Genomic DNA, 27,763 nt, shown 5'->3' with positions numbered 1-27,763 from the left:
GAGTTTTATAGGGGAGAGTGGAAAAGTGGAATTCCCTAGGGCCTCTCCCTCTATTTTCTCTTCTAGGCCTAACTACCTGCCACTGGTGGCCACATAGGTATACCCATTTCTCCTTTTACAGGAGCTGGGACTGCAGCAAGACCCGGTCAGCAGGCTGAGCAGATCCCCCAGAGGAGCAAGGAGCCTCCACTGAAGAGAGAGAAGGAGGCCAAGAGAGAGAAGCCATGGAGGAGGCCGCCAAGAGAGAAGTGCCTGGCAGGAGTGGGACTCAAACCCACGCCTCCCAGGGAGAGTGCAGCCTGAGTGCAGCGCCTTTGCTTTGCCATCCTGACCCACTGCTGGTGTCACTGCTGCTGCCATTCCTCCTCTGCAGCTGCCAGAGCCAGCCCAGCTCAGCCAGCCTCCTCCTGGCACTGCTGCAGGGGGAGCTGCTCCTGGGAGCACCCTTGCCCTGCTCCCACCGAGGGCTGCTGGCAGGTGACCACAGCACCTCCAGGCACTTCAGACCACGTGGAACAGGAGTACCCAGCACAGGGGCAGCACACTTCCGATGTGTCTCACAAAGCCCGAGGCAATCCTTCACGGGAGCAACCAAAGGAACCGTCAGCAAGTTACAGCTCTGCACCTGCCAACATCCGGTCAAGGGGCTCCAGGCACACGTGTACCTTTCCCATGACTTCCTCCATTCCCTACAGAGCCCCAGGATATGCAAGCCAAGCACTTGGCCGGCAGTGCTGCCTCATGGATGGTTCCTTGGGGCAACAAGGGTGCTTCCTTCTTCCCTGCCTGGGGCCGGGAAGGCTGGGCAAGGAGGTCTCTGCCACACCAACCCCTGGGCGAGCACTGTGCCGGTCTCAAGGAGCCAGTGTGTGGGAAAGGGGCTGGAGAGTCAAGGCGAAAGGACAGGAGATGCGCCAAGTGCTGAGCAACGATTGAGCTCCAGTTGCTGTGGGGAAGAGGCTCACTTACTGCCCATGGTGCAGAGGAAGGAGGGCACAGCTCTCTCTGGGACTTGTTGCTTCATGGATGGCATCTCAGGAGGTCACTAGTCCAAATGCCTGCTCAAAGCAGGGCTAGCCCCAAAGCTAGAGCAGGCTGCTCAGTGCCTGAGCCCCATTGAAACTTGAGTGCAATACACAGGCATGGAGAATCCCAAAGTTCTCTGGGCACCTGCTCCAGTGCTTCAACACTCCCTGAGAATCTCTGTATGGCCCAAAGCAGCGCCCGCAGTCTGCTTTTGCCAAGGCTGGCCTGGCTGAAAACCAGGCCTGTGTCTGCTGGGCTAGGAGGTGCCCCAAGGCCTGGCCATGAGGCAAGGCTGCAGGGGGAGCCAAGGGGAGTGACTCGGCTGCCCTATGGGAGCTGAACTTGCTGAGGGAAGCTGGGCTGTTTTGGAGCAGGAGAGGCAAGGCACTGTGGAGCCCGGCTGAAGAAAAGCTTGTCTGCGTTGGCCAGGAATCGAACCTGGGTCAACTGCTTGGAAGGCAGCTATGCTCACCACTATACCACCAACGCTCCTGGATGCACTGCAGCCTCCTGCTCCTCCAGCCCAGAGCCTGGCCTTGCTCCTGCTCCTGCACTTCCCAACCTCACCTACCTTCCGCTCTTCCAGCTCACAAACTGGCCTGCCTCCTGCTCCTCTACTTCACAGACTGGCCAGCCTCCTCTTTCCAGCCTCTGCACACACATGACATCAAGCTGCTGGGATGTGTGTGTGCTTCTCTGTGTGTGAGATGTTGGCTAGGGAATCTCAAGCTGCTGGGTGTTGGTGATCAGTGTTCCTATGTGTGCCAGCTGTGCATGTACTGTGCAAGTGTATGTGCGTTTGTGTGTATGTACCTGTGATGGTTTAGGCAGAGTCAAACACCAACCCAGTACCTCACTGCTTTCCCCACCCTCAGGGGAATGCAGAGCACTGAAAACAGGATGAAAAAGCTCATAGGGCAAGATAAACATAAAGACGCAGAATCATCGAAAATAGTTTGGACTGGAAAAGACCTTTAAATGTCTTCTAGTCCAACCGCCCTGCCATAGGCAGGGACATCTTCAACTAGATCAGGTTGCTCAGAGCCCCGTCCAACCTGACCTTGAACGTTTCCAGGGATGGGGCATCTACCACTTCTCTGGGCAACCTGTTCCAATGTTTCACCATCCTCATTGTAAAAAATTTCTTCCTTACATCTAGTCTAAATCTACCCTCTTTTAGTTTAAGACCATTACCCCTTGTCCTGTTGCAACAGGCCCTGCTAAAAAGTTTGTCCCCATCTTCTTATAAGCCCCCTTTAAGTACTGAAAGGCTGCAATAAGGTCTTCCTGAGGCCTTCTCTTCTCCAGGCTGAACAACCCCAACCCTCTCAGCCTTTCCTCATAGGAGAGGCGTTCCATCCCCCTGATCATTTTCGTGGCCCTCCTCTGGACCTGCTCCAACAGGTCTATGCCTTTCTTGTGCTGAGGGCTCCAGAGCTGGACGCAGTACTCCAGGGGGGGGTCTCACCAGAGCAGAGTAGAGGGGCAGAATCACCTTCCTCCACCTGCTGCCCACACTTCTTTTGATGCAGCCCAGGATACGGTTGGCCTTCTGGGCTGCGAGTGCACATTGCTGGCTCATGTCCAGCTTTTCATCCACCAGAACGCCCAAGTCCTTCTCAGCAGGGCTGCTCTCAATCCCTTCATCACCGAGCCTGTATTCAGACCAGGGGTTGCCCCAACCCAGGTGCAGGACCTTGCACTTGGCCTTGTTGAACCTCATGAGTTTCACACAGGTCCACTTCTGGAGCTTGTCCAGGTCCCTCTGGATGGCATACTGTCCTTCAGACATGTTGACCGCACCACTCAGCTTGGTGTAATCTGTAAACTGGCTGAGGGTGCACTCGATCCCACTCTCTATGTCATTGATGAAGATATTAAACAGTACTGGTCCCAGTATGGACCCCTGAGGGACACCACTCATCACCAATCTCCATCTGAACATTGAGCCGCATGACGTGCCTTAGCAAAAAGCCATGTTGTGGGGAAATCAGGCTTGATTGGGGAAAATTAATTTTTTTCCGATTAAAACAGATTCACGTACTGAGAAACAAAAAGACAAACATAAACCACCACCTTTCCTCTCCCCTGTCCCAGGCTCAACTTTACTCCTTCACTCCTAGACCCTTTTACCTGCCCAAGCAGGGTGCATCTTCCCTCTGCTCTTTCCCACTCTTTTTGTTCCTTCCACCTCTCTCTGCCCAGCGATTTCTGCCCTTTCTGGAATATATTTTCACAGAGGGGCCACAAACTTTGACGATGTGTCGTGCGGTGGGTCCACTGTGGAGCTGGAACTGGCTGTGTCTGACACAGGGCAGACCCTTACCTCCTCTCACAGAGGCCACTTTGCAGCACCCCCTAACCCCTCCACTACCAACACCTTGCCATGTGTAGCCAATACAGTGCCCATTGGCAATACCATTGGGCATAACACTGAGCTAACACAGGTCTCCACCTGCCCCAGACGGAGGCACGTTCACGCTGTCCCGAGCTAACGTGTGGTTGTATGGTGTGTGCTTTGGTGGACTTAAAAAGGCACAACAACTAGCCTGGATTTCTTCTGAGGCACTGGATATGTCCATATCTCGTACACTTGTCTAGTATTAGCTCAGCAATCAGTGAGTGAAAAGCAGGCAATGCTAGGATAATGATTATTATTCCTATTGTATAATGTGCAAATAGGCCAGAAGCATGTCAGGCAGGGAAGCCCCTCACTCACTAAATGTGGGAAGAGGCAACTTTTGACAGCGTCATTCCCCATGGGTTCTCATATTGCTTTGTGATTGCCTGACGGCCATTTTTGACACTGTCAAGACTGCATGTTCTCAGTTCTCCCTCTGATGGGCTGTCCTTTTCCTTTGGACCAAGAAGTGTTTGCATACAAAAAGATATACTATGCAGTGGTATCCACTATGGAATGAAGACAAGCACCTAGCGCGAGCGATATTCCTGTGGATGGCCCATTGCCTGCTGAGCCAAGGTGACCTCACAGTCAGCATCCAAGTGATTTTCTGGCTTCTTGCCCATCACATACTCAGGTAGCAGGGAGCTCCCTTGCAGATACCCAAGCCATCTTCCTGCTGCCAGCTCATGGAAGCACTCAGACAAGAAGGACTTCTGGAAGAGGCCACTCTCAATTGTTTTTGAAGGGTCATTGCAATTGAAACATCATGGCCAGGCAAGAGAAGGAGCAACTCATCCTGGAGCTCCATCACAGGTGCTCTCCATGCCACAAACTTCACAGATGGCTCAGTGTTGTGGAGGCAGTTGGAACCAGCTGTGTCTGGCACAGGACAGTCCCTTAGCTCTTCTCACAGAGGCCATCCTGCAGCACCCCTCTCCCCTCCACTACCAACACCTAGCCACATGTAGCCAATACAGCGCCCATTGGGAATTCCTGCTTGGCCCTGGCTGGACCTGTGAGCGGGCAAGGCAGCAAACAGCCTAGGATGGAGAAAACTCCCAGATGGTCAAGTTGATCACATTGGTGTTTCCCAAAGTAGCACCAGCCTTGTCCTCCTCCCCACCTGCAGAGCCCTGGAGGTCCCCACTTGCAGCTGGGAAGTTGGGACTGAGCTGCCTGATGGGAAGGGAGAAACACCTGTGTCCCCAGGACACCCACTGCCTTGTGGGGGGAGCCCTGTGCTGCGCTCTGCCTGCTGCTCCACACCCACCCGTCTGCCTGGCTGAGGGGCACTTTGGGAGTGCTGGCTCCTGAGAAGGCAAAGGAGAAAGAAGGTGGCAGTGCAGGTTAAAACCTGCTGAGAGAGGCAGCAGCTGTCAGGAGCATGGAAAAAATCAACTAGCAGAGGATGGTTTCGATCCATCGACCTCTGGGTTATGGGCCCAGCACGCTTCCGCTGCGCCACTCTGCTCCCCCAAGCATCTCAGCCAGGACCTCCCGCAGCCCTGCCTGATGCTCCCTGGCACTGCCAGCATTCATGCCTCCTTCTATTCCTCTACCCAGGAAAATTGTCTCCCTGGAAAGTTCACTGGCAGTGGGCCTGGGGCGGGTAGCACAAGGGCCTTGCTTTGCCCTTCTCCCCTCATCTCCTGCCCGTAACCCTGGATGGGGACTTTCTCTTTGACCACCCGAGCTGGCTGAAGGAAACCCCAGAGAGAGGGGGCAGCCTTGCTGCTTTGCAGCGCAGAGAGGAGCTGCTCTCCAGCGAGCTCATGGGGGCTGCAACCCTGCTTGGAAATCCAGCTCCCAGGGGCTGCGAGACTGTGCCCGGTGTAAAAGTCAGTTCTTTGCCAGACAAGGAGGGAGACAAGGACCCTTAGCATAGAATTACCAGGGGAAATAATTCTCCTCTTTTAGCTGTGCACATAGCGGTGCCCCAGCCTAATGCATGGAGGACCTCAATAGAGAGGAAAGCAGGGTTTATCTATGTTTACAATGGAGTTGTGTCAACCAATCAAATTACTCATGTTAAGGGGTGGGCTAATCAGTTACTATTGCTCGCAAAATCAGTATGTGCTTCTCCGAGGAGGCGGGTGTTATGGATGTATGGTCACTGGGATGTTAATCTTCAATGTTCCAAACCAATGTCCCATGCAGGAGGAGGGGATTTACACTAGATCTTAGACTAGATTGTTGTTCTTGCTGTGGTTATATACCTGGGTTCTTTTTTGAAAGACAAATCTCCTATTGTTTTATTGTCTGTATGGGATGTTCTCAGCCAGTGAGAGCTGGTTTAGGTTGGGTCTTCAGGTCGCCTGAAGGACCCTGAGGTAAAAGCTCTTAGGCCTAGGCAGTGTTCATTCCACTAAGCAAGTTGCATAGCAGATAGCACCTTGCCTTTCACACCAGCTGCAAGGGCCTTGCCCTGCCCGTGCTGTGCTGCGCTCCCCGCCAGCTCCCGGCTTGTCCTCCTTCCTGGCATAGCCCTGCCCTTGCTGCTCCCTGACAGCCCAGGGCTGCCCCTGCCACCACACAGGGTGCCAGGGAGCCAGAGAAACCCTTCCTCTCTGTGACTGGTGCCATTCCTGTCCTGCCCAGCACTGCTGGGGGTGGAGGTGTTTCCCAGTCACCCCAGGGCAGGGCCGGCCCAGCTGGACTGGGTGGTGGCTAGTTTTATAGGCTGCAAGGCGTCCCAGGATGGCTCTGAGCAGGCTGAGCTGGTAGAGCCTGTTGGTGAGGGTGAGGGACAGGGTGGCAGTGCTGAGGCCTGCATTTTTGGGCTTGTGTTTCCTGTCCCATCCCAGGCCAGAGCACGCAGCAACCAGGCAGAGGAGACAAAAGCAAAAGCGGAATAGAGAGGGCTGGGATGTGGGATGCAGGGGTGAGCATGGGCAGTGTGCCCCCAGCTGCAGGGGCTATTGCTCAGGGGAAAGTATTTCACTGCAGATCAAGAGGTCCCTGGCTCCAGGTGCCCTCTCCATTGGTCCCTTTCCTTCTTCATTCATACTAACAATCTCTCTGAGCTTCTTTTTCCCTTGCAATGCTCCCGCCACCCTCAGCGGCCTGGCTCCGGGGAACAGACCACGCACCAGCAATGGGCTTGTCTCTCCTTCTCTTTCTCTGGGCCCTCTCTGTGTGCGCCCTTCAGGGTTTCCCTTTTCCTTAAGATGCTGAACCACCCAGGCAGGCTACCAGCAACTCCTCCTGTGCTGCTGCTCTATTGGTAGAAGCTGGGAAAGGGACTGAAAGAAGCCCTCTGGGAAGCCTCTGGCTCTTTTCTATCCCACCCATCAGGTTCTCTGATGTCAGGGCATGGTCCTCTTTTACACTTCCACATCTTTCCCAGAAGAGGAGGAGACAGGAGAGACCCACCCCTCATCATCACATCCTTAAGTTAAATTTGGGAAAGCCCCCTGGGAAAGTTGGTCCGCGTGTGCACGGGCTGAGGAGGGATCAGGCAGAATAATCCCAGGACCACATACGAGATCTCAGATCGATGCTGTGTCTGCACTTGATTGTTAGCAATGTATGCAAAGCAGGACCTCTTCTGTAGCTCATAGTCGGTGCTGGTCTCTTCTCTTCCCCCCACTTGCCTGCTGCTCCACACCAGTCTGCCTTCATGAGCCCTAAAGTGAGGGACACTTTGTGAATGCTGGCAAGATCTCAGATCCATGAGGTGTCTTCCCTTCTTTGTCAGCAAGGAGGGCCATGTTGTGCAGGCTCTCTTTGGAAATGAGCTGCTGTAGTTTCAGGTGTAGGGAAGACAGCTGGTGGGGCTGTTCTGCTTAGGATATGTGGTGAGATCAGTCTATTAAGTTCTGCTCAACAAGCAAAAACAGTAGACCTCTTTTCATGGCTCATACTCAGCACTGGTCCTCTTCCCCCAACTTGCCTATCTTGTCAATGGGAGCAGGATTTCCCATCCATCCAGGAATTTGGGGGGGGGTGGGGGGGGGGCAGCCAAGGACAATTGCTGTAGGCAAAGGGGTTTTTGCTGTCTCCCTGGGCACCAGGTACACCATAAAGCCGAGTCCCATGGCTGCAGCATGGCCAAAAGGGCTGTGCCCCGTAGAGCAAGGGTGGGAGGTGTTTGCAGTCGAGAGGGTGAGCATGAGGAGCGGCTTGAGGAAGTGTGTGTGCAGGGGGCTCGAAGGAGGAGGCCGGTCAGTGGGTGAAGTGGAGCAGCAGGAGGCAGCCAGGCTCTGATCTGGAGGAGCAGGAGGCAGCACTGCCCACAGGTGCATTGGTGGAATAGTGATGAGCATAGCAGTCTTCCAAGCAGTTGACCAGGCTTCGATTCCTGGCCAATGCTGACAAATGTCTCATCAACCTGGCTCCTACACGTTCTGCAGCCAGGCTCTTCTGTTCAAACAATGCCCAGGTTTCCCCTGGGCTTTCGGGCCAGTCCCCTTGCCTCCCCGCAGCCTTGAGACCAACTGAGACCAGTGCTTTCTGCTTGCTGGGAGGCCACCAGGCTTGACTGTTCACTGCGGTGCTGGTACAGGAGCCAGGAGAGAGGCATTTTTGTCCAGGAACTAGCTAGCTGCACCTGGCGGGAAAAGCATGTGCTGTGGCAGGGTCCAAAAGAAGATCAGCAGTGCCTAGGTGGTCGTCAAGGGACACACTGAGGCCAGGTATGCAATTTGGGGGTGCGGTGGGAGGAGGCCTGTTCTTTATGTAATGGCTCAAAGGCCTGTCTATCTGAGCTGAAGTCACCCTGGAGACGCTGACCTACCCTGTGGAGGCTCCAGCATTGCAGAGCCATCCGGAAGTTTACTGGAACTGGATGGAACGCTGTTGCTGGTAACTAAGACCTGAGACGCCCTCATTCCTCTTGAAGCTTATGGCCTGATGGCCAAAGGAAACACAAGGAGCCTCTCATAACTAGACTCTCTACCTCAAGGGGGTGAAGCTTCTCGAGTCTCTGATTGGAGGGTTGCTTAAAGAAAAAAGCAACATTCTTTGCTGGTGGGGCTGTTCTGCTTGGGATATGTGGCGAGATCAGTCTATTAAGTTCTGCTCAACAAGCAAAAACAGTGGACCTCTTTTCATGGCTCATACTCAGCACTGGTCCTCTTCCCCCAACTTGCCTAGCAGGATTTCCCATCCATCCAGGAATCTGGGGGTGGGGGTGGGGGGCGGGCAAGGACAATTGCTGTAGGCAAGGGGGTTTTTGTTGTCTCCCTGGGCTCCAGGTACAGCATGAAGCCGAGTGCCATGGCTGCAGCGTGGCCAAAAGGGCTGTGCCCCGTAGTTGGCAGGATTCGAACCTGCGCGGGGAAACCCCAATGGATTTCTAGTCCATCGCCTTCACCACTCGGCCACAACTACCTGCTCCAGCCCTCTCTGCCCTGCTCATCACATGCCCTGTGCAATGACACCCGGCTCCCTGGGAGTCTCAGGGCCAGGCTTTGCTCCTGCGGCTGGAAACTCCACTGAGCATGACAAGCACCTGGTGTCAGGCTGACAGAGGCCTTGAGAGGCATAACCCCAGGAGCTACAACTGCAGCTCCCAGTGCCTTGTCCTCAGCCAGGCATCTGGGTTATCCTGCCACGCAGGCAGCGTTTCACTCCCCAGCTGGCATCTCGGCTGCTTCCAGGGAAGAAAGGAAGGCAGCTGTGTGGAGACAACCAGAGTGAGGTGGGATACAAGACCCACTGTTCTTCTCAAATTTATCTGCGGGGGACTCCAAGCCTGCTGTGAGCACTAGGGTGGGGACATTCCTGCAGGGAAGATGGTGACCTCCAGGCAGCACCTCCAGCCTCTTGGGGACGTAGGGTGATGTCAACCCTTGAACAAAGACCGCGACTGCCATGCAGGTTGTTGGTGCGTAGGGGGAATGGTTTGCAAGGGTGGGAGAGATCTATGGAAAGGGCGAGGTAGAGCCTGCCTGAGGAGAAGCGAGGAGGGTAAAAGGGAGAATAAATGGGAGGTGTGGATGTACTGGAGGGAGACAGGAGAGAGATGTTTTTGTGGAATAGATATGTTCTGAACTTTTTTCCAGCACTGGCAAGCATTGTCCAATTCCTGAGCATAAAACAAAATATTAAACGATCCACAACAGCTATCATTTCCATTATTAGATGAAAGTAGTTCTGATTCCCTTTTGGCTTTGGAGCAGGAGTATTTGGAAAGTGGTCTTAAGGAGAAGGTGTGCAGGTGGTGCATCTGGCAGTGTCTGTCTGCATGCAGAGCAAGGGTGGGAGGTGTTTGCAGTCGAGAGGGTGAGCATGAGGAGCAGCTTGAGGAAGTGTGCGTGCAGGGGGCTCGAAGGAGGAGGCCGGTCAGTGGGTGAAGTGGAGCAGCAGGAGGCAGCCAGGCTCTGATCTGGAGGAGCAGGAGGCAGCACTGCCCACAGGTGCGTTGGTGGAATAGTGATGAGCATAGCAGTCTTCCAAGCAGTTGACCCGGCTTTGATTCCTGGCCAATGCTGACAAATGTCTCATCAACCTGGCTCCAGGGTGGGTGTCTTACATGTTCTGCAGCCAGGCTCTTCTGTTCAAACAATGCCCAGGTTTCCCCTGGGCTTTCGGGCCAGTCCCCTTGCCTCCCCGCAGCCTTGAGACCAACTGAGACCAGTGCTTTCTGCTTGCTGGGAGGCCACCAGGCTTGACTGTTCACTGCGGTGCTGGTACAGGAGCCAGGAGAGAGGCATTTTTGTCCAGGAACTGCTGGTGCTGCTAGCTGCACCTGGCGGGAAAAGCATGTGCTGTGGCAGGGTCCAAAAGAAGATCAGCAGTGCCTAGGTGGTCGTCAAGGGACACACTGAGGCCAGGTATGCAATTTGGGGGTGCGGTGGGAGGAGGCCTGTTCTTTATGTAATGGCTCAAAGGCCTGTCTGTCTGAGCTGAAGTCACCCTGGAGACGCTGACCTACCCTGTGGAGGCTCCAGCATTGCAGAGCCATCCGGAAGTTTACTGGAACTGGATGGAACGCTGTTGCTGGTAACTAAGACCTGAGATGCCCTCATTCCTCTTGAAGTTTATGGCCTGTGGGCCAAAGGAAACACAAGGAGCCTCTCATAACTAGACTCTCTACCTCAAGGGGGTGAAGCTTCTCGAGTCTCTGATTGGAGGGTTGCTTAAAGAAAAAAGCAACGTTCTTTGCTGTGCTGACAGTCAAAACTGATTCTGGGCTGGGGGGTTGTACGAAAAGTTTGTGTTAGCACAGTATTTACAGACTCCCACTGTGTCAATAGCAGTGCTACAAGTTGTTGGAGTTACCAAGAGGGGGATAGTGATTGGGCATGCTCTGCTCCTACTGCAATGCCCACCCTAACCCCATCTTGCCGTCACACTGGCTACGTCCAGAGCTGAAAACCAGCGCTTTCCTCCTTTCCACTCCATACCCATCCCCTGGACTTTATTCCCACAACACCAATGAAAGAGAGAAGTGCCAGGACTGTTTTTCACATGAAGTTTCTGAAGAACATTTGAGAAGACTGAGAAGTAGATTCAAAAGGTCTGAATTAACATTCACATCTGAACAATTGGCTGAACAACCTCCCTCAGAAATTGGTTCCCATCTTTGACCACCCTCACAGTAAAACAGGGTTAGTGTGTGTGACGTTTCTGGTATTTCCACCTCTGTCCACTGCTTCTTGACCTCCCACTGGGCACCACTGGCAAGAGGATGGCTCTCTCTCCTTTAATCCACCTGCCTATTCTCCAGCACTCTCAGCCTTCCCTTCCCCAGGCTAACCAACCCCAGCTCTCCCAGCCTGTCCTCACATGACAGATGAGCCAAGTCCTTAATCACCTCAGTGTCCCTTTGGCAGGGCTGACAGATCCCCTAGCAGTGCAGAACTGGGAATCAGCTGCACAATGACACTGGTGGAGTCCCTATAAGGCCACTTGGCATGCAGACATGGAGGTGTCCCGCAGAGGAAGTGCACTTTGCAGAAGGCTTTCCACTTGGTGCCGGGAACAGATTGCACCAAGAGAGAAAACAGAAGCAAGAGCAGTCAGTCAGGGGAAGACGTGCACCTGCCCCAACGTTCACGGACCTGGAGCAGCACTGACTGCTGAGAGGTTTTGGTGGTGCAGCATTGAGGAGAATAATGCATCATGCGGAAGACTAAACAACGACACTGGATCTAGCTTTGTGCTTGCCTGCATGCTTGCATGGCAGATGCCTCGGCTTACTGCTGAGCAGCTTAGGTGCTTTTTTCCTCCCAAACAACTGGGAGTAGCAAGGTGCATCACCAAAAGGAAAGGAGGCATAAACCTGAGATTCAGGCTCAGAAAGGCAACTGAATGGTTCTGAAGGCACCCTCCACAACTCAGCTGAGCCCACGTGTTGTCATCTCAGCCCACTTCATAAGCCTGCTTCTGTCCTCTGCCAGGGGGTACTCAAGACAGGCAGTGAAAAGTCACTGCTTCCTGAGCATACATCCAAGACGCGCTGGGTACACTGCCAGTAGAAATGAGATCAGCTCTTGAATGCTCTCAGTGGCAGGACTCAAGGCTGACCCTGAGAGATATCACAGGGTTGTGATCAGAAGGCTATAGACTCACACTCCATTTCCACGAGGCTTTTTGGTCTTTCTCTTCCCTGTTTGCTTATTTTTGGTGCTGTGGTATCAGTTCAGGGACCTCCATCCACAACTGGTGGTAAGCTCAGGAGAAAAGGCAGTTGCTCTTCCTTGCAAAGCACGTGGCTAACTGAGGAAGGACGAGAACAAACCACCACGAGTCTCCAGCTATGCTGCACAAAGTCTTTAATGAGAAGGAGGAAATGCAGTGGCACAGAACAGAGACCAAGAAACATGTCTGCAGGCTTCAGGGAGGCACAGACAATGGCCCATTTCCCAACAACAAGCTCCACGCAAAGCGCTTGCCTTTTCCCATTCTGCTCTACCTGCTGGCATTCCCAGCCCACCAAGAGCAATCCCGAACTCCAGCACCCTCCCCCTATCAGCAGGAGGTTCAGCAAAGCAGAAGAGGACAAACCCTTTCTCGAGGACTTGAGAGCAAGGCAGAGCCAGAGGAGACACAGCAAGGCCTGCAGTGCAGCAAAGAGCAGTGGGCACAGGTCCCTGCTGCCAGCTGGGATGAGGACACCCAGCCCGTCTGCAAGCCGTGGCCATGCTCCTGCTGCTGCAGGATCTTCGTCTTCCTTCCCACTCCAATAGGGGATGATCCACCAGCTTCAGCAGTTCAGACTGCAGTGGGGAGGAGGCAGACACAGCCCTGAGCCCCCCAGACCAAGGGAGCCCCCAGAAGAGACGGGAACCCCCCCGGTGCTGAGGGAGCTCCCAACAGCAGCTGACAGAGAGGATCCCACGGCTGTGCTCTGAGGGAAAGAGGTGAGGATGGGGCCCGGCAGGGTCACCACCACGGGCGAGGCCTCAATGGCCACTGTTGAGTCGGCGCAGCGGGCGACACAGGGCTCACTGCAGCTGCTTGCGAGTGGGGTTGGGCCGGAGGCGCCGCAGGGGCGGGGGAGACAGGGCCTGAAGCAAGACATCTCTCGGTGAGGGAGGCAAAGCTGAAACACAGAGCAGGCAGGGAGCACAAACCTCAATATCTGTCGGTCTTTCTTTTCCTAAGTTCTCTCTGTTGTCACCCTTTGTTTTGAAAACACACAGTGTGCCTACAGCTGCCACGACGCTCATTGTGCCCTGCCAGTTGCACGCTAAAGGAAGGCTGACCCACTCTTGGGGTAGGACCCAGCACAGTGGGTTTAAAGCACCTGTGGAAAGACTGATCATACCCCATCTCCAGAACAACCATTGCTGCATTGAAGAAGGCACTGGATGTGCTTGGCCATTTGGTTAGAGACCATCTGCCTAAGGCAGAAATTCTGGTGGTCAGACCTCCGTGCATTGAGAGCTGAGCCCCATTGATCCCCTCTGCTTGAAAGAACGCCCCTCTTCCCAACTCTCCCCAGCCACCTCCACCAAAAGGGAAAGGGGTCACAGCCCTTAAACAGTTCTATTGCGGGGCCAAGCGGAGGCAGCCCAAGTATCAACCTGAGTAGCCACCATGAGAGCAGTTCAGCCCACAGGGAGAGATGGAGCGGACTCAGGCTTACCTCGTTCCTCGATGAAAGGAAGGCAAGAGAGGAGGATGCAGGGCCTGGAGCAGCGCAGGCTTTTATGCCATGTCCCTGAGCCCCGTGGGGCCACAAACATTCCTTGCTCATGAAGCAACTAGACACCTAGCGGGTGCCACTTGCCGAGGTCTTGCTGGTGATTAAGCCCTTGCCTCTTTCGTCTGAAATTTTGTGCTCCCACTTCATACCACCTAGAATCACAGAATGAATCATAGAATGGTTTTGGGTTGGAAGGGACCTTACGGGTCATCTACTTCCAACCCCCCTGCCATGGACATGGATACCTTCCACTATTTCAGATTGCTCAAAGCCCCATCCAACCTTGCTTTGAACACTTCCAGGGAAGGGACATCCACAACTTCTCTCGACGACCTGTTCCAGTGTCTTACCACCCTCATAGGAAAGAATTTCTTCCTCATATCTAATCTAAATCAACCCTCTTTCAGTCTAAAGCCATTACCCCTCATCCTTACACTCCCTGATAAAGAGTCCCTCCCCATCTTTCCTGAAGGTGTCTCGGGAGCCTTCTTTTCTCTAGACTAAACAACCCCAACTTTCTCAGTGTGTCCTCCTAGGGGAGGTGCTCCATCTGATCATCTTTGTGTCCCTCCTCTGCACCCGCTTGAGCAGGTCCATGTCTTTCTTATGCTGGGGGCCCTAGAGCTAAACAAAGTACTCCAGTTGGGGTCTCATGAGAGTGGAGCAGAGGGGGAGAATCACCTCCCTCGGTCTGCTAGTCACACTGCTTTTGATGCAGCACAGGTTACGATTGGCTTTCTGGGATGCGAAAGAAAACATTGCCGGCTCATACTCAGTTCTTCATCCACCAATACCCCCAAGTCCTTCTCCGCAGGGCTGCTCTCAATCCACTCACAGCCTAGCCTGTATCCATGTTTCGGATTGCCCTGACCCAGGTGCAGGATCTTGCACTTGGCCCTGTTGAACCTCATGAGGTTCGCACAGGCCCACCTCTCTAGCCTGTCAAGGCTAGAGGTCCCTCTGGATGGTATCCCTTCCCTCTAGAGTATCAACCACACCACTCAGCTTGGTGTCATCTGCAAACTTGCTGAGGGTGCACTCAATCCCATTGTCCATGTCCCCGACAAAGATGTTAAACAATACTGGTCCCAATAAGGACCCTGAGGGACACCACTCCTCACTGCTCTCCATGCTCTCCACCCGGACATTGAGCCGTTGACCGCAGCTCTTTGAGTGCGACCATCCAGCCAATTCCTTATCCACTGAGTGGTCCTCCTGTCAAATCCATGTCTCTCTCCGTTTTAGAGACAAGGATGTTGTGTGGGACAGTATCAAATGCTTCGCCCAAGTAGAATGATGTCAGTCACTCTTCCCTTATCCACCAATGCTGTAACCCCATCGTAGAAGGCCATCAAGTTTGTCAGGCACGATTTGCCCTTAGGGAACCCGTGTTGACTGTCACCAATCACCTCTTCTTTTCCATGTGCTTTAGCATAGGTTTCAGGACGATCTGCTCCATGATCTTGCTGGGCGCTGAGGTGAGACTGACAGGCCTGCAGCTCCCCAGGTTGTCCTTTTTTAACTTTTAAAAATGTCTTCAACACACTCCAGTAGTTTCCTGGACTGCAGTTCGCTGTGCCACTTTGCCAACAGATGTCCGGGTGATTGAAGTCCCCTATCAGGATCAGGGCCTGGTGAGCATGATGCTTCCTATCATCGAAACGATTCATCTGTGTCCCAGTTTCATAAGGGAATTAACTCGGAGGTCTCAGGCTAGTGTGGAAGACGATTTTAAGTGGGTTTGTGTCATACAGATTGCCTTTGTCACATTGCTCTCTTCATGGTGAGCGTGGTCACCAGTCATGGTGAAATTCAGCCATGAGGGAAACCTCGAGTCAGCTCCCAAGTGCTTTCAGTGCAGGCACTCAAGCTAACTCTAAGAGACTTTTCTTCAATGAGTCATCGTAGACACACGGGGACAGCAGGTAAGTTCAGGCAGAACGTCCAGACTGCACAATCCCATACAGGAGAAGAGATGCACCTCTCCAGGGATGTGGTAAAGCTCAATGGCAAAGGTTCGTTGCAGGCTGGAGGGAAGGCCCTTGTGGGCAGGAGCACCATGAGGCTGGGACAGAGTTAACGTTCTTCCTAGTAGCTGGGGGGTGTGCTGTGTTTTGGGTTTGGTGTGAAAGGAGCGTTGATGGCCCATTGATGCTTTGGTTGTTGCTGGGTGGTGCTTGCACAGGGTGGGGTGGGGGGAGCACAGCCGGGGTGGTGGACCTAGCTGGCCAGTGAGGTATTCTATACCATGTGACATCATGCTCAGTATAAAAACCAGGGGTGTGGCAGAGCTCGCCCCCCGGTTCGTGACACGCGGTCAGTGGTCGGTGAGCAGTTGCATTGTGCATTGCCTGCTTTGTATATTCTGTTGTTGTTGTTGTTCTCATTGTTATTCTTACTGTTCTACTTCGTTTTATTTCAATTATGAAACTGTTTTTATCTTAACCCGGGAGTTTTCCTACTTGTGCCCTCCCGATTCTCTCCCCCATCCCACGGGGGGTGGGGTGGGGGGGTGTGGGGGGGTGAGCGAGTAGCTTTATTTGCTGGCTGGGGTTAAACCACGACAGTCCTTTTTGGTGCCCAACATGGGGCAACAGATTAACTAGAGCATATTAAGGAATTTATATCTGTTAACATATTAATTTGTTCTGCACCATGCTCTTGTTTTTACTGTACCTGTTAAAGATTGGAGTTGAGTTTTGTAGTCTGCTGTGCTCTGCAGTGATTAATGATGTTTTGCCTGGGAGATTTGTTACTAAAATGCTGGCATTGGGGGTTATTTGGTATTTGGGATTTGTAACGAAGCCGTTACTGTATTTCGGGTACCACCTCATGGAGACCATTAGCAATTATTCCTTTTCCTCTGAGAGATTTTTTATGGAGGAAATAGAGAATGGCACCCTCATTACCTTCCTCTATGATGTTCATCTCCTTCGTTAAAATAACTTGTCAGTACCTTGAACATCCCTGGGTAGTTAAGATACATCTGTTGGTACTCCTTGGGAATATTGTTTTGGTTTTATCCAAGGTTAGTAAGCAATTTAAGAATGTCATCCAGAGATCTGCCCCAAGGCTGGATAGTTATGAGTGGCAGGGCGAGTGGGATAGCATGGGCAAATGCCTAGGACAGTGGGTGGGCACCCCCAGTGTTTTGGAGCTTCACCCCTGAGCAAGTGCAGAATCCTAAAAAATTAGTAGAATATTTGGAAGAAGTATGCTGTCACCCTGGCCATTCTAGGGAGACACAAATCACTGCAACGTGCTGGGGCCTGGCCCATGCCTACCGAGCCCTGTTTAACACCACTCAGAACCTCCAAGGGGGAGAAAAGGTCTCTGCATCTGATGACAAAACAACAGGCTCTGCGGCTACCCCACCCCCCACGGCAGGCACGGCAGCTATTCTGCCCCCTGCAACAGGGAACCAACCCATGCCGGTGTCAGTCACCCCTATACAAAAAAGAAAATGCACAAGAAAACCAGCTCGTTTAGTAAGGGATCAAAATGAAGCAGGGCCATCATGAGAACAGGAGGAGGAAGAGGCAGAACCCATAAATGAGATGGTAACCACCCGATCCCTATCTGTGAGTGAGCTGCGAGATATGCGAAAAGACTTCAGCCGTCGTCCAGGCGAGCACATTGTCACCTGGCTGCTCCGATGCTGGGATAACGGGGCCAGTAGCCTGGAATTAGAGGGTAGGGAAGCCAAGCAGCTGGGATCCCTTTCTAGGGAAGGGGGCATTGACAAAGCAACTGGACAAGGGGCACAAGTCCTCAGCCTCTGGAGGCGGCTCCTGTCAGGCGTGAAGGAAAGGTATCCCTTCAAGGAAGACGTCGTATGTCACCCAAGCATGTGGAGCACCATGGAGAAGGGATTAGCCATGTCGGAAGTGATTTATGATGACCTGAACAACGAGCAGTTATCCAAAGATCCAGATGAAGTGAAATGCACCTGACCCATGTGGCGGAAGTTTGTACGGAGTGCACCAGCGTCACATGCAAACTTATTGGCAGTAATGACCTGGAAAGATGGAGAGGAACAAACGGTGGATGAATTGGCTGGCCAACTCCGTCAATATGAAGAAAGTCTCTCTTCCTCCCTACGGGCCTGTGTCTCGGCTGTGGAGAAACTGTCTCGGGAGGTCCAGCAACTCAAAGAGGATATGTCCTGCTCCCCACCTGCATGGGCCAGTGTCTCAGCCATTAGGAGCAAGCGTCCCTCTGCTCAAGAGAGGCAATATCGTGGGTACACACCCCGGGGCACCCTGTGGTTTTACCTGCGTGACCACGGAGAGGACATGAGGAAGTGGGATGGAAAATCTACCTCAGCCCTCGAGGCACGGGTATGTGAGTTGCAAGGAAAAACAACCACAAAAGGGGGTTCTTCCAGGAAAACTGCTGCCCCAGTCTCCAGTGAGCAGTTCCCCAGACAGAGTAGAAGGGCTGATTCCACTTCTGACCTTAATAAAGGGACTTCTGATGCGTACTTACAAGAAGTGGATAGCGAATATGATGACCAGGACTAGAGGGGCCCTGCCTCCAGCCAGGTGGAGGACAGGGACAACTGGGTTTACTGGACTCTCTGGACTCGATGGCCTGGCACATCAGAGCCACAGGAGTATAAGGCTCTCGTAGACACCGGTGCACAGTGTACCCTGATGCCATCAAGCTATAAAGGGGCAGAACCCATCTGTATTTCTGGAGTGACAGGGGGATCCCAAGAGTTAACTGTACTGGAGGCTGAAGTGAGCCTAACTGGGAATGAGTGGCAGAAGCACCCCATTGTGACTGGCCCAGAGGCTCCGTGCATCCTTGGCATAGACTACCTCAGAGGAGAGTATTTTAAGGACCCAAAAGGGTACCGGTGGGCTTTTGGTATAGCTGCCCTGGAGACGGAGGAAATTAAACAGCTGTCCACCTTGCCCGGTCTCTCGGAGGATCCTTCTGTTGTGGGGTTGCTGAAGGTCCAAGAACAAGAGATACCAATCGTCACCACAACAGTGCACCGGCGGCAATATCTCCCCAGCCAAGACTCCCTGCTTCCCATCCATAAGCTGACTTGTCTACTGGAGAGCCAAGGAGTGATCAGCAAGACTCGCTCACCCTTTAACAGTCCCATATGGCCAATGCGAAAGTCCAATGGAGAGTGGAGACTAACAGTAGACTACCGTGGCCTGAACGGTCACGCTGCCCCTGAGTGCTGCCATGCCGGACATGCTAGAACTTCAGTATGAACTGGAGTCAAAGGCAGCCAAGTGGTACGCCACAACTGATATCGCCAATGCGTTCTTCTCAATCCCTTTGGTGGTAGAGTGTAGGCCACAGTTTGCTTTCACTTGGAGGGGCGTCCAGTACACCTGGAACCGACTGCCCCAGGGGTGGATACACAGCCCTACCATTTGCCGTGGACTGATCCACACTGCACTGGAACAGGGTGAGGCTCCAGAACACCGGCAATACATTGACGACATCATTGTATGGGGCAGCACAGCAGAAATTTTTGAGAAAGGGGAGAGAATAGTTCAAATCCTTCTGAAGGCCGGCTTTGCCGTAAAACAAAGTAAGGTCAAGGGACCTGCACAGGAGATCCCAGTTTTTAGGAATCAAATGGCAAGATGGACATCGTCAGATCCCAACGGATGTGATCAACAAAATAACAGCCATGTCCTCACCAACTAGCAAAAAGGAAACACAAGCTTTCTTAGGCGTTGTGGGCTTTTGGAGAATGCTTATTCCAAATTACAGTTAGATCATAAGCCCTCTCTATCACGTGACCAGGAAGAAGAACGACTTCAAATGGGGCCCTGAGCAATGACAAGCCTTTGAACAAATTAAACAGGAGCTAGTTCATGCAGTAGCCCTTGGGCCAGTCCAGGCAGGACAAGATGTAAAGAATGTGCTCTACACCGCAGCCGGGGAGAAGGGCCCTACCTGGAGCCTCTGACAGAAAGCACCAGGGGAGACTCGAGGTCGACCCTTAGGGTTCTGGAGTCGGGGATACAGAGGATCCGAGGCCCGCTACACTCCAACTGAGAAGGAGATATTGGCAGCATATGAAGGGGTTCAAGCTGCTTTGGAAGTGGTTGGTACTGAAGCACAGCTCCTCCTGGCACCCCGACTGCCGGTGCTGGGCTGGATGTTCAAAGGGAGCATCCCCTCTACACATCATGCAACCGATGCTACGTGGAGTAAGTGGGTCTCACTGATCACACAATGGGCCCAAATAGGAAACCCCAGTCGCCCAGGAATCTTGGAAGTGATCACGAACTGGCCAGAAGGCAAAGATTTTGGAATATTCCCAGGGGAGGAGGTGACGCGTGCTGAAGAGGCCCCACTGTATAATAAACTACCAGAAAATGAGAAGCAATATCCCTGTTCACTGATGGGTCCTGTCGTCTTGTGGGAAAACATCGGAGATGGAAGGCTGCTGTATGGAGTCCCATACGCCAAGTTGCAGAAACTGCTGAAGGAGAAGGTGAATCGAGTCAGTTTGCAGAGGTGAAAGCCATCCAGCTGGCCTTGGACATTGCTGAACGAGAAAAATGGCCAGTACTTTACCTCTGTACTGACTCATGGATGGTGGCAAATGCCCTGTGGGGGTGGTTGCAGCAGTGGAAGCAGAACAACTGGCAGCGCAGAGGTAAACCCATCTGGGCTGCCGCATTGTGGCAAGATATTGCTGCTCGGGTAGAGAACCTGGTTGTAAAAGTGCGTCACGTAGATGCTCACGTACCCAAGAGTCGGGCCACTGAAGAACACCGAAACAACCAGCAGGTGGACCAGGCTGCTAAGATTGAAGTAGCTCAAGTAGATCTGGACTGGCAACATACGGGTGAATTATTTATAGCTCGGTGGGCCCATGACACTTCAGGCCATCAAGGGAGAGACGCAACATACAAATGGGCTCGTGATCGAGGGGCGGACTTGACCATGGACACTATTGCACTTGGCCATCAATGCAGGCACGTGTCTACTTTTCCCATGACTTCCTCCATTCCCTACAGAGCCCCAGGATATGCAAGCCAAGCACTTGGCCGGCAGTGCTGCCTCATGGATGGTTCCTTGGGGCAACAAGGGTGCTTCCTTCTTCCCTGCCTGGGGCCGGGAAGGCTGGGCAAGGAGGTCTCTGCCACACCAACCCCTGGGCGAGCACTGTGCCGGTCTCAAGGAGCCAGTGTGTGGGAAAGGGGCTGGAGAGTCAAGGCGAAAGGACAGGAGATGCGCCAAGTGCTGAGCAACGATTGAGCTCCAGTTGCTGTGGGGAAGAGGCTCACTTACTGCCCATGGTGCAGAGGAAGGAGGGCACAGCTCTCTCTGGGACTTGTTGCTTCATGGATGGCATCTCAGGAGGTCACTAGTCCAAATGCCTGCTCAAAGCAGGGCTAGCCCCAAAGCTAGAGCAGGCTGCTCAGTGCCTGAGCCCCATTGAAACTTGAGTGCGATACGCAGGCATGGAGAATCCCAAAGTTCTCTGGGCACCTGCTCCAGTGCTTCAACACTCCCTGAGAATCTCTGTATGGCCCAAAGCAGCACCCGCAGTGTGCTTTTGCCAAGGCTGGCCTGGCTGAAAACCAGGCCTGTGTCTGCTGGGTTTGGAGGTGCCCCAAGGCCTGGCCATGAGGCAAGGCTGCAGGGGGAGCCAAGGGGAGTGGCTCGACTGCCCTATGGGAGCTGAACTTGCTGAGGGAAGCTGGGCTGTTTTGGAGCAGGAGAGGCAAGGCACTGTGGAGCCCGGCTGAAGAAAAGCTTGTCTGCGTTGGCCAGGAATCGAACCTGGGTCAGCTGCTTGGAAGGCAGCTATGCTCACCACTATACCACCAACGCTCCTGGCACTGCAGCCTCCTGCTCCTCCAGCCCAGAGCCTGGCCTCACTCCTGCTCCTGCACTTCCCAACCTCACCTACCTTCCGCTCTTCCAGCTCACAAACTGGCCTGCCTCCTGCTCCTCTACTTCACAGACTGGCCAGCCTCCTCTTTCCAGCCTCTGCACACACATGACATCAAGCTGCTGGGATGTGTGTGTGCTTCTCTGTGTGTGAGATGTTGGCTAGGGAATCTCAAGCTGCTGGGTGCTGGTAATGGTGCCGCTCCCCATCTGCGTTCATACGTGTGCCAGCTGTGCATGTAGTATGCAAGTGTAGGTGCATTTGTGTGGTGGTATAAGCACAGCCAAACACCCACCCGGCTGCTCACTACTCTCCGCACCTTCAGTGGGGGACAGTGCATTGAAAACAGAACGAGAAAGCTCCAGGGTCAAGATAAACGCAAGGACATGGCTTAGGAAAAACTGTTGTGAGCAAAGCAAGCTTGACTTGGGAACAAATAATTTTTTGCCAATTAAAACAGATTCACGTAATGAGAAACAAAAAGGCAAACATAAACCACCACCTTTCCTCTCCCCTGTCCCAGGCTCAACTTTACTTCTTTACTCCTAGACCCCTTTACCTGCCCAAGCAGGGTGCATCTTCCCTCTGCTCTTTCCCACTCTTTTTGTTCCTTCCACCTCTCTCTGCCCGGCAATTTCTGCCCTTTCTGGAATATGTTTTCACAGAGGGACCACAAACTTTGACGATGTGTCGTGCGGTGGGTCCACTGTGGAGCTGGAACTGGCTGTGTCTGACACAGGGCAGACCCTTACCTCCTCTCACAGAGGCCACTTTGCAGCACCCCCTAACCCCTCCACTACCAACACCTTGCCATGTGTAGCCAATACAGTGCCCATTGGCAATACCATTGGGCATAACACTGAGCTAACACAGGTCTCCACCTGCCCCAGACGGAGGCACGTTCACGCTGTCCCGAGCTAACGTGTGGTTGTATGGTGTGTGCTTTGGTGGACTTAAAAAGGCACAACAACTAGCCTGGATTTCTTCTGAGGCACTGGATATGTCCATATCTCGTACACTTGTCTAGTATTAGCTCAGCAATCAGTGAGTGAAAAGCAGGCAACGCTAGGATAATGATTATTATTCCTATTGTATAATGTGCAAATAGGCCAGAAGCATGTCAGGCAGGGAAGCCCCTCACTCACTAAATGTGGGAAGAGGCAACTTTTGACAGCATCATTCCCCATGGGTTCTCATATTGCTTTGTGATTGCCTGACGGCCATTTTTGACACTGTCAAGACTGCATGTTCTCAGTTCTCCCTCTGATGGGCTGTCCTTTTCCTTTGGACCAAGAAGTGTTCGGATATAAAAAGATATACCATGCAGTGCTATCCACTATGGAATGAAGAGAAGCACCTAGCGCAAGCGATATTCCTGTGGATGGCCCATCGCCTGCTGAGCCAAGGTGACCTCACAGTCAGCATCCAAGTGATTTTCTGGCTTCTTGCCCATCACATACTCAGGTAGCAGGGAGCTCCCTTGCAGATACCCAAGCCATCTTCCTGCTGCCAGCTCATGGAAGCACTCAGACAAGAAGGACTTCTGGAAGAGGCCACTCTCAATTGTTTTTGAAGGGTCATTGCAATTGAAACATCATGGCCAGGCAAGAGAAGGAGCAACTCATCCTGGAGCTCCATCACAGGTGCTCTCCATGCCACAAACTTCACAGATGGCTCAGTGTTGTGGAGGCAGTTGGAACCAGCTGTGTCTGGCACAGGACAGTCCCTTAGCTCTTCTCACAGAGGCCATCCTGCAGCACCCCTCTCCCCTCCACTACCAACACCTAGCCACATGTAGCCAATACAGCGCCCATTGGGAATTCCTGCTTGGCCCTGGCTGGACCTGTGAGCGGGCAAGGCAGCAAACAGCCTAGGATGGAGAAAACTCCCAGATGGTCAAGTTGATCACATTGGTGTTTCCCAAAGTAGCACCAGCCTTGTCCTCCTCCCCACCTGCAGAGCCCTGGAGGTCCCCACTTGCAGCTGGGAAGTTGGGACTGAGCTGCCTGATGGGAAGGGAGAAACACCTGTGTCCCCAGGACACCCACTGCCTTGTGGGGGGAGCCCTGTGCTGCGCTCTGCCTGCTGCTCCACACCCACCCGTCTGCCTGGCTGAGGGGCACTTTGGGAGTGCTGGCTCCTGAGAAGGCAAAGGAGAAAGAAGGTGGCAGTGCAGGTTAAAACCTGCTGAGAGAGGCAGCAGCTGTCAGGAGCATGGAAAAAATCAACTAGCAGAGGATGGTTTCGATCCATCGACCTCTGGGTTATGGGCCCAGCACGCTTCCGCTGCGCCACTCTGCTCCCCCAAGCATCTCAGCCAGGACCTCCCGCAGCCCTGCCTGATGCTCCCTGGCACTGCCAGCATTCATGCCTCCTTCTATTCCTCTACCCAGGAAAATTGTCTCCCTGGAAAGTTCACTGGCAGTGGGCCTGGGGCGGGTAGCACAAGGGCCTTGCTTTGCCCTTCTCCCCTCATCTCCTGCCCGTAACCCTGGATGGGGACTTTCTCTTTGACCACCCGAGCTGGCTGAAGGAAACCCCAGAGAGAGGGGGCAGCCTTGCTGCTTTGCAGCGCAGAGAGGAGCTGCTCTCCAGCGAGCTCATGGGGGCTGCAACCCTGCTTGGAAATCCAGCTCCCAGGGGCTGCGAGACTGTGCCCGGTGTAAAAGTCAGTTCTTTGCCAGACAAGGAGGGAGACAAGGACCCTTAGCATAGAATTACCAGGGGAAATAATTCTCCTCTTTTAGCTGTGCACATAGCGGTGCCCCAGCCTAATGCATGGAGGACCTCAATAGAGAGGAAAGCAGGGTTTATCTATGTTTACAATGGAGTTGTGTCAACCAATCAAATTACTCATGTTAAGGGGTGGGCTAATCAGTTACTATTGCTCGCAAAATCAGTATGTGCTTCTCCGAGGAGGCGGGTGTTATGGATGTGTGGTCACTGGGATGTTAATCTTCAATGTTCCAAACCAATGTCCCATGCAGGAGGAGGGGATTTACACTAGATCTTAGACTAGATTGCTGTTCTTGCTGTGGTTATATACCTGGGTTCTTTTTTGAAAGACAAATCTCCTATTGTTTTATTGTCTGTATGGGATGTTCTCAGCCAGTGAGAGCTGGTTTAGGTTGGGTCTTCAGGTCGCCTGAAGGACCCTGAGGTAAAAGCTCTTAGGCCTAGGCAGTGTTCATTCCACTAAGCAAGTTGCATAGCAGATAGCACCTTGCCTTTCACACCAGCTGCAAGGGCCTTGCCCTGCCCATGCTGTGCTGCGCTCCCCGCCAGCTCCCGGCTTGTCCTCCTTCCTGGCATAGCCCTGCCCTTGCTGCTCCCTGACAGCCCAGGGCTGCCCCTGCCACCACACAGGGTGCCAGGGAGCCAGAGAAACCCTTCCTCTCTGTGACTGGTGCCATTCCTGTCCTGCCCAGCACTGCTGGGGGTGGAGGTGTTTCCCAGTCACCCCAGGGCAGGGCCGGCCCAGCTGGACTGGGTGGTGGCTAGTTTTATAGGCTGCAAGGCGTCCCAGGATGGCTCTGAGCAGGCTGAGCTGGTAGAGCCTGTTGGTGAGGGTGAGGGACAGGGTGGCAGTGCTGAGGCCTGCATTTTTGGGCTTGTGTTTCCTGTCCCATCCCAGGCCAGAGCACGCAGCAACCAGGCAGAGGAGACAAAAGCAAAAGCGGAATAGAGAGGGCTGGGATGTGGGATGCAGGGGTGAGCATGGGCAGTGTGCCCCCAGCTGCAGGGGCTATTGCTCAGGGGAAAGTATTTCACTGCAGATCAAGAGGTCCCTGGCTCCAGGTGCCCTCTCCATTGGTCCCTTTCCTTCTTCATTCATACTAACAATCTCTCTGAGCTTCTTTTTCCCTTGCAATGCTCCCGCCACCCTCAGCGGCCTGGCTCCGGGGAACAGACCACGCGCCAGCAATGGGCTTGTCTCTCCTTCTCTTTCTCTGGGCCCTCTCTGTGTGCGCCCTTCAGGGTTTCCCTTTTCCTTAAGATGCTGAACCACCCAGGCAGGCTACCAGCAACTCCTCCTGTGCTGCTGCTCTATTGGTAGAAGCTGGGAAAGGGACTGAAAGAAGCCCTCTGGGAAGCCTCTGGCTCTTTTCTATCCCACCCATCAGGGTCTCTGATGTCAGGGCATGGTCCTCTTTTACACTTCCACATCTTTCCCAGAAGAGGAGGAGACAGGAGAGACCCACCCCTCATCATCACATCCTTAAGTTAAATTTGGGAAAGCCCCCTGGGAAAGTTGGTCCGCGTGTGCACGGGCTGAGGAGGGATCAGGCAGAATAATCCCAGGACCACATACGAGATCTCAGATCGATGCTGTGTCTGCACTTGATTGTTAGCAATGTATGCAAAGCAGGACCTCTTCTGTAGCTCATAGTCGGTGCTGGTCTCTTCTCTTCCCCCCACTTGCCTGCTGCTCCACACCAGTCTGCCTTCATGAGCCCTAAAGTGAGGGACACTTTGTGAATGCTGGCAAGATCTCAGATCCATGAGGTGTCTTCCCTTCTTTGTCAGCAAGGAGGGCCATGTTGTGCAGGCTCTCTTTGGAAATGAGCTGCTGTAGTTTCAGGTATAGGGAAGACAGCTGGTGGGGCTGTTCTGCTTAGGATATGTGGTGAGATCAGTCTATTAAGTTCTGCTCAACAAGCAAAAACAGTAGACCTCTTTTCATGGCTCATACTCAGCACTGGTCCTCTTCCCCCAACTTGCCTATCTTGTCAATGGGAGCAGGATTTCCCATCCATCCAGGAATTTGGGGGGGGGTGGGGGGGGGGCAGCCAAGGACAATTGCTGTAGGCAAAGGGGTTTTTGCTGTCTCCCTGGGCACCAGGTACACCATAAAGCCGAGTCCCATGGCTGCAGCATGGCCAAAAGGGCTGTGCCCCGTAGAGCAAGGGTGGGAGGTGTTTGCAGTCGAGAGGGTGAGCATGAGGAGCGGCTTGAGGAAGTGTGTGTGCAGGGGGCTCGAAGGAGGAGGCCGGTCAGTGGGTGAAGTGGAGCAGCAGGAGGCAGCCAGGCTCTGATCTGGAGGAGCAGGAGGCAGCACTGCCCACAGGTGCATTGGTGGAATAGTGATGAGCATAGCAGTCTTCCAAGCAGTTGACCAGGCTTCGATTCCTGGCCAATGCTGACAAATGTCTCATCAACCTGGCTCCTACACGTTCTGCAGCCAGGCTCTTCTGTTCAAACAATGCCCAGGTTTCCCCTGGGCTTTCGGGCCAGTCCCCTTGCCTCCCCGCAGCCTTGAGACCAACTGAGACCAGTGCTTTCTGCTTGCTGGGAGGCCACCAGGCTTGACTGTTCACTGCGGTGCTGGTACAGGAGCCAGGAGAGAGGCATTTTTGTCCAGGAACTAGCTAGCTGCACCTGGCGGGAAAAGCATGTGCTGTGGCAGGGTCCAAAAGAAGATCAGCAGTGCCTAGGTGGTCGTCAAGGGACACACTGAGGCCAGGTATGCAATTTGGGGGTGCGGTGGGAGGAGGCCTGTTCTTTATGTAATGGCTCAAAGGCCTGTCTATCTGAGCTGAAGTCACCCTGGAGACGCTGACCTACCCTGTGGAGGCTCCAGCATTGCAGAGCCATCCGGAAGTTTACTGGAACTGGATGGAACGCTGTTGCTGGTAACTAAGACCTGAGACGCCCTCATTCCTCTTGAAGCTTATGGCCTGATGGCCAAAGGAAACACAAGGAGCCTCTCATAACTAGACTCTCTACCTCAAGGGGGTGAAGCTTCTCGAGTCTCTGATTGGAGGGTTGCTTAAAGAAAAAAGCAACATTCTTTGCTGGTGGGGCTGTTCTGCTTGGGATATGTGGCGAGATCAGTCTATTAAGTTCTGCTCAACAAGCAAAAACAGTGGACCTCTTTTCATGGCTCATACTCAGCACTGGTCCTCTTCCCCCAACTTGCCTAGCAGGATTTCCCATCCATCCAGGAATCTGGGGGTGGGGGTGGGGGGCGGGCAAGGACAATTGCTGTAGGCAAGGGGGTTTTTGTTGTCTCCCTGGGCTCCAGGTACAGCATGAAGCCGAGTGCCATGGCTGCAGCGTGGCCAAAAGGGCTGTGCCCCGTAGTTGGCAGGATTCGAACCTGCGCGGGGAAACCCCAATGGATTTCTAGTCCATCGCCTTCACCACTCGGCCACAACTACCTGCTCCAGCCCTCTCTGCCCTGCTCATCACATGCCCTGTGCAATGACACCCGGCTCCCTGGGAGTCTCAGGGCCAGGCTTTGCTCCTGCGGCTGGAAACTCCACTGAGCATGACAAGCACCTGGTGTCAGGCTGACAGAGGCCTTGAGAGGCATAACCCCAGGAGCTACAACTGCAGCTCCCAGTGCCTTGTC

General features: G+C 53.5%; 6 non-coding genes across 6 annotated transcripts; all 6 read right to left on the bottom strand.

The window, feature by feature from the left end:
• Window positions 1–1,443: 1,443 nt before the first annotated feature.
• Window positions 1,444–1,515, bottom strand: TRNAG-UCC (transfer RNA glycine (anticodon UCC)). The gene has a single exon. It is a non-coding gene; the product is annotated as a tRNA-Gly (tRNA).
• Window positions 1,516–4,829: 3,314 nt separating this feature from the next.
• Window positions 4,830–4,901, bottom strand: TRNAM-CAU (transfer RNA methionine (anticodon CAU)). Its single transcript has one exon. It is a non-coding gene; the product is annotated as a tRNA-Met (tRNA).
• A 3,778-nt stretch (window positions 4,902–8,679) lies between these two features.
• On the bottom strand, window positions 8,680–8,761 carry TRNAS-AGA (transfer RNA serine (anticodon AGA)). Its single transcript has one exon. It is a non-coding gene; the product is annotated as a tRNA-Ser (tRNA).
• Window positions 8,762–21,275: 12,514 nt separating this feature from the next.
• TRNAG-UCC (transfer RNA glycine (anticodon UCC)) lies at window positions 21,276–21,347 on the bottom strand. The gene has a single exon. It is a non-coding gene; the product is annotated as a tRNA-Gly (tRNA).
• A 2,290-nt stretch (window positions 21,348–23,637) lies between these two features.
• Window positions 23,638–23,709, bottom strand: TRNAM-CAU (transfer RNA methionine (anticodon CAU)). The gene has a single exon. It is a non-coding gene; the product is annotated as a tRNA-Met (tRNA).
• Window positions 23,710–27,487: 3,778 nt separating this feature from the next.
• Window positions 27,488–27,569, bottom strand: TRNAS-AGA (transfer RNA serine (anticodon AGA)). The gene has a single exon. It is a non-coding gene; the product is annotated as a tRNA-Ser (tRNA).
• Window positions 27,570–27,763: the final 194 nt, after the last annotated feature.

This window comes from Calonectris borealis, chromosome 11, assembly GCF_964195595.1.
Source record: "Calonectris borealis chromosome 11, bCalBor7.hap1.2, whole genome shotgun sequence".
NCBI lineage: Eukaryota > Metazoa > Chordata > Aves > Procellariiformes > Procellariidae > Calonectris > Calonectris borealis.
Note: the sequence above shows the minus strand (reverse complement) of the source record. Positions and strands in the feature narration are given on the sequence as shown.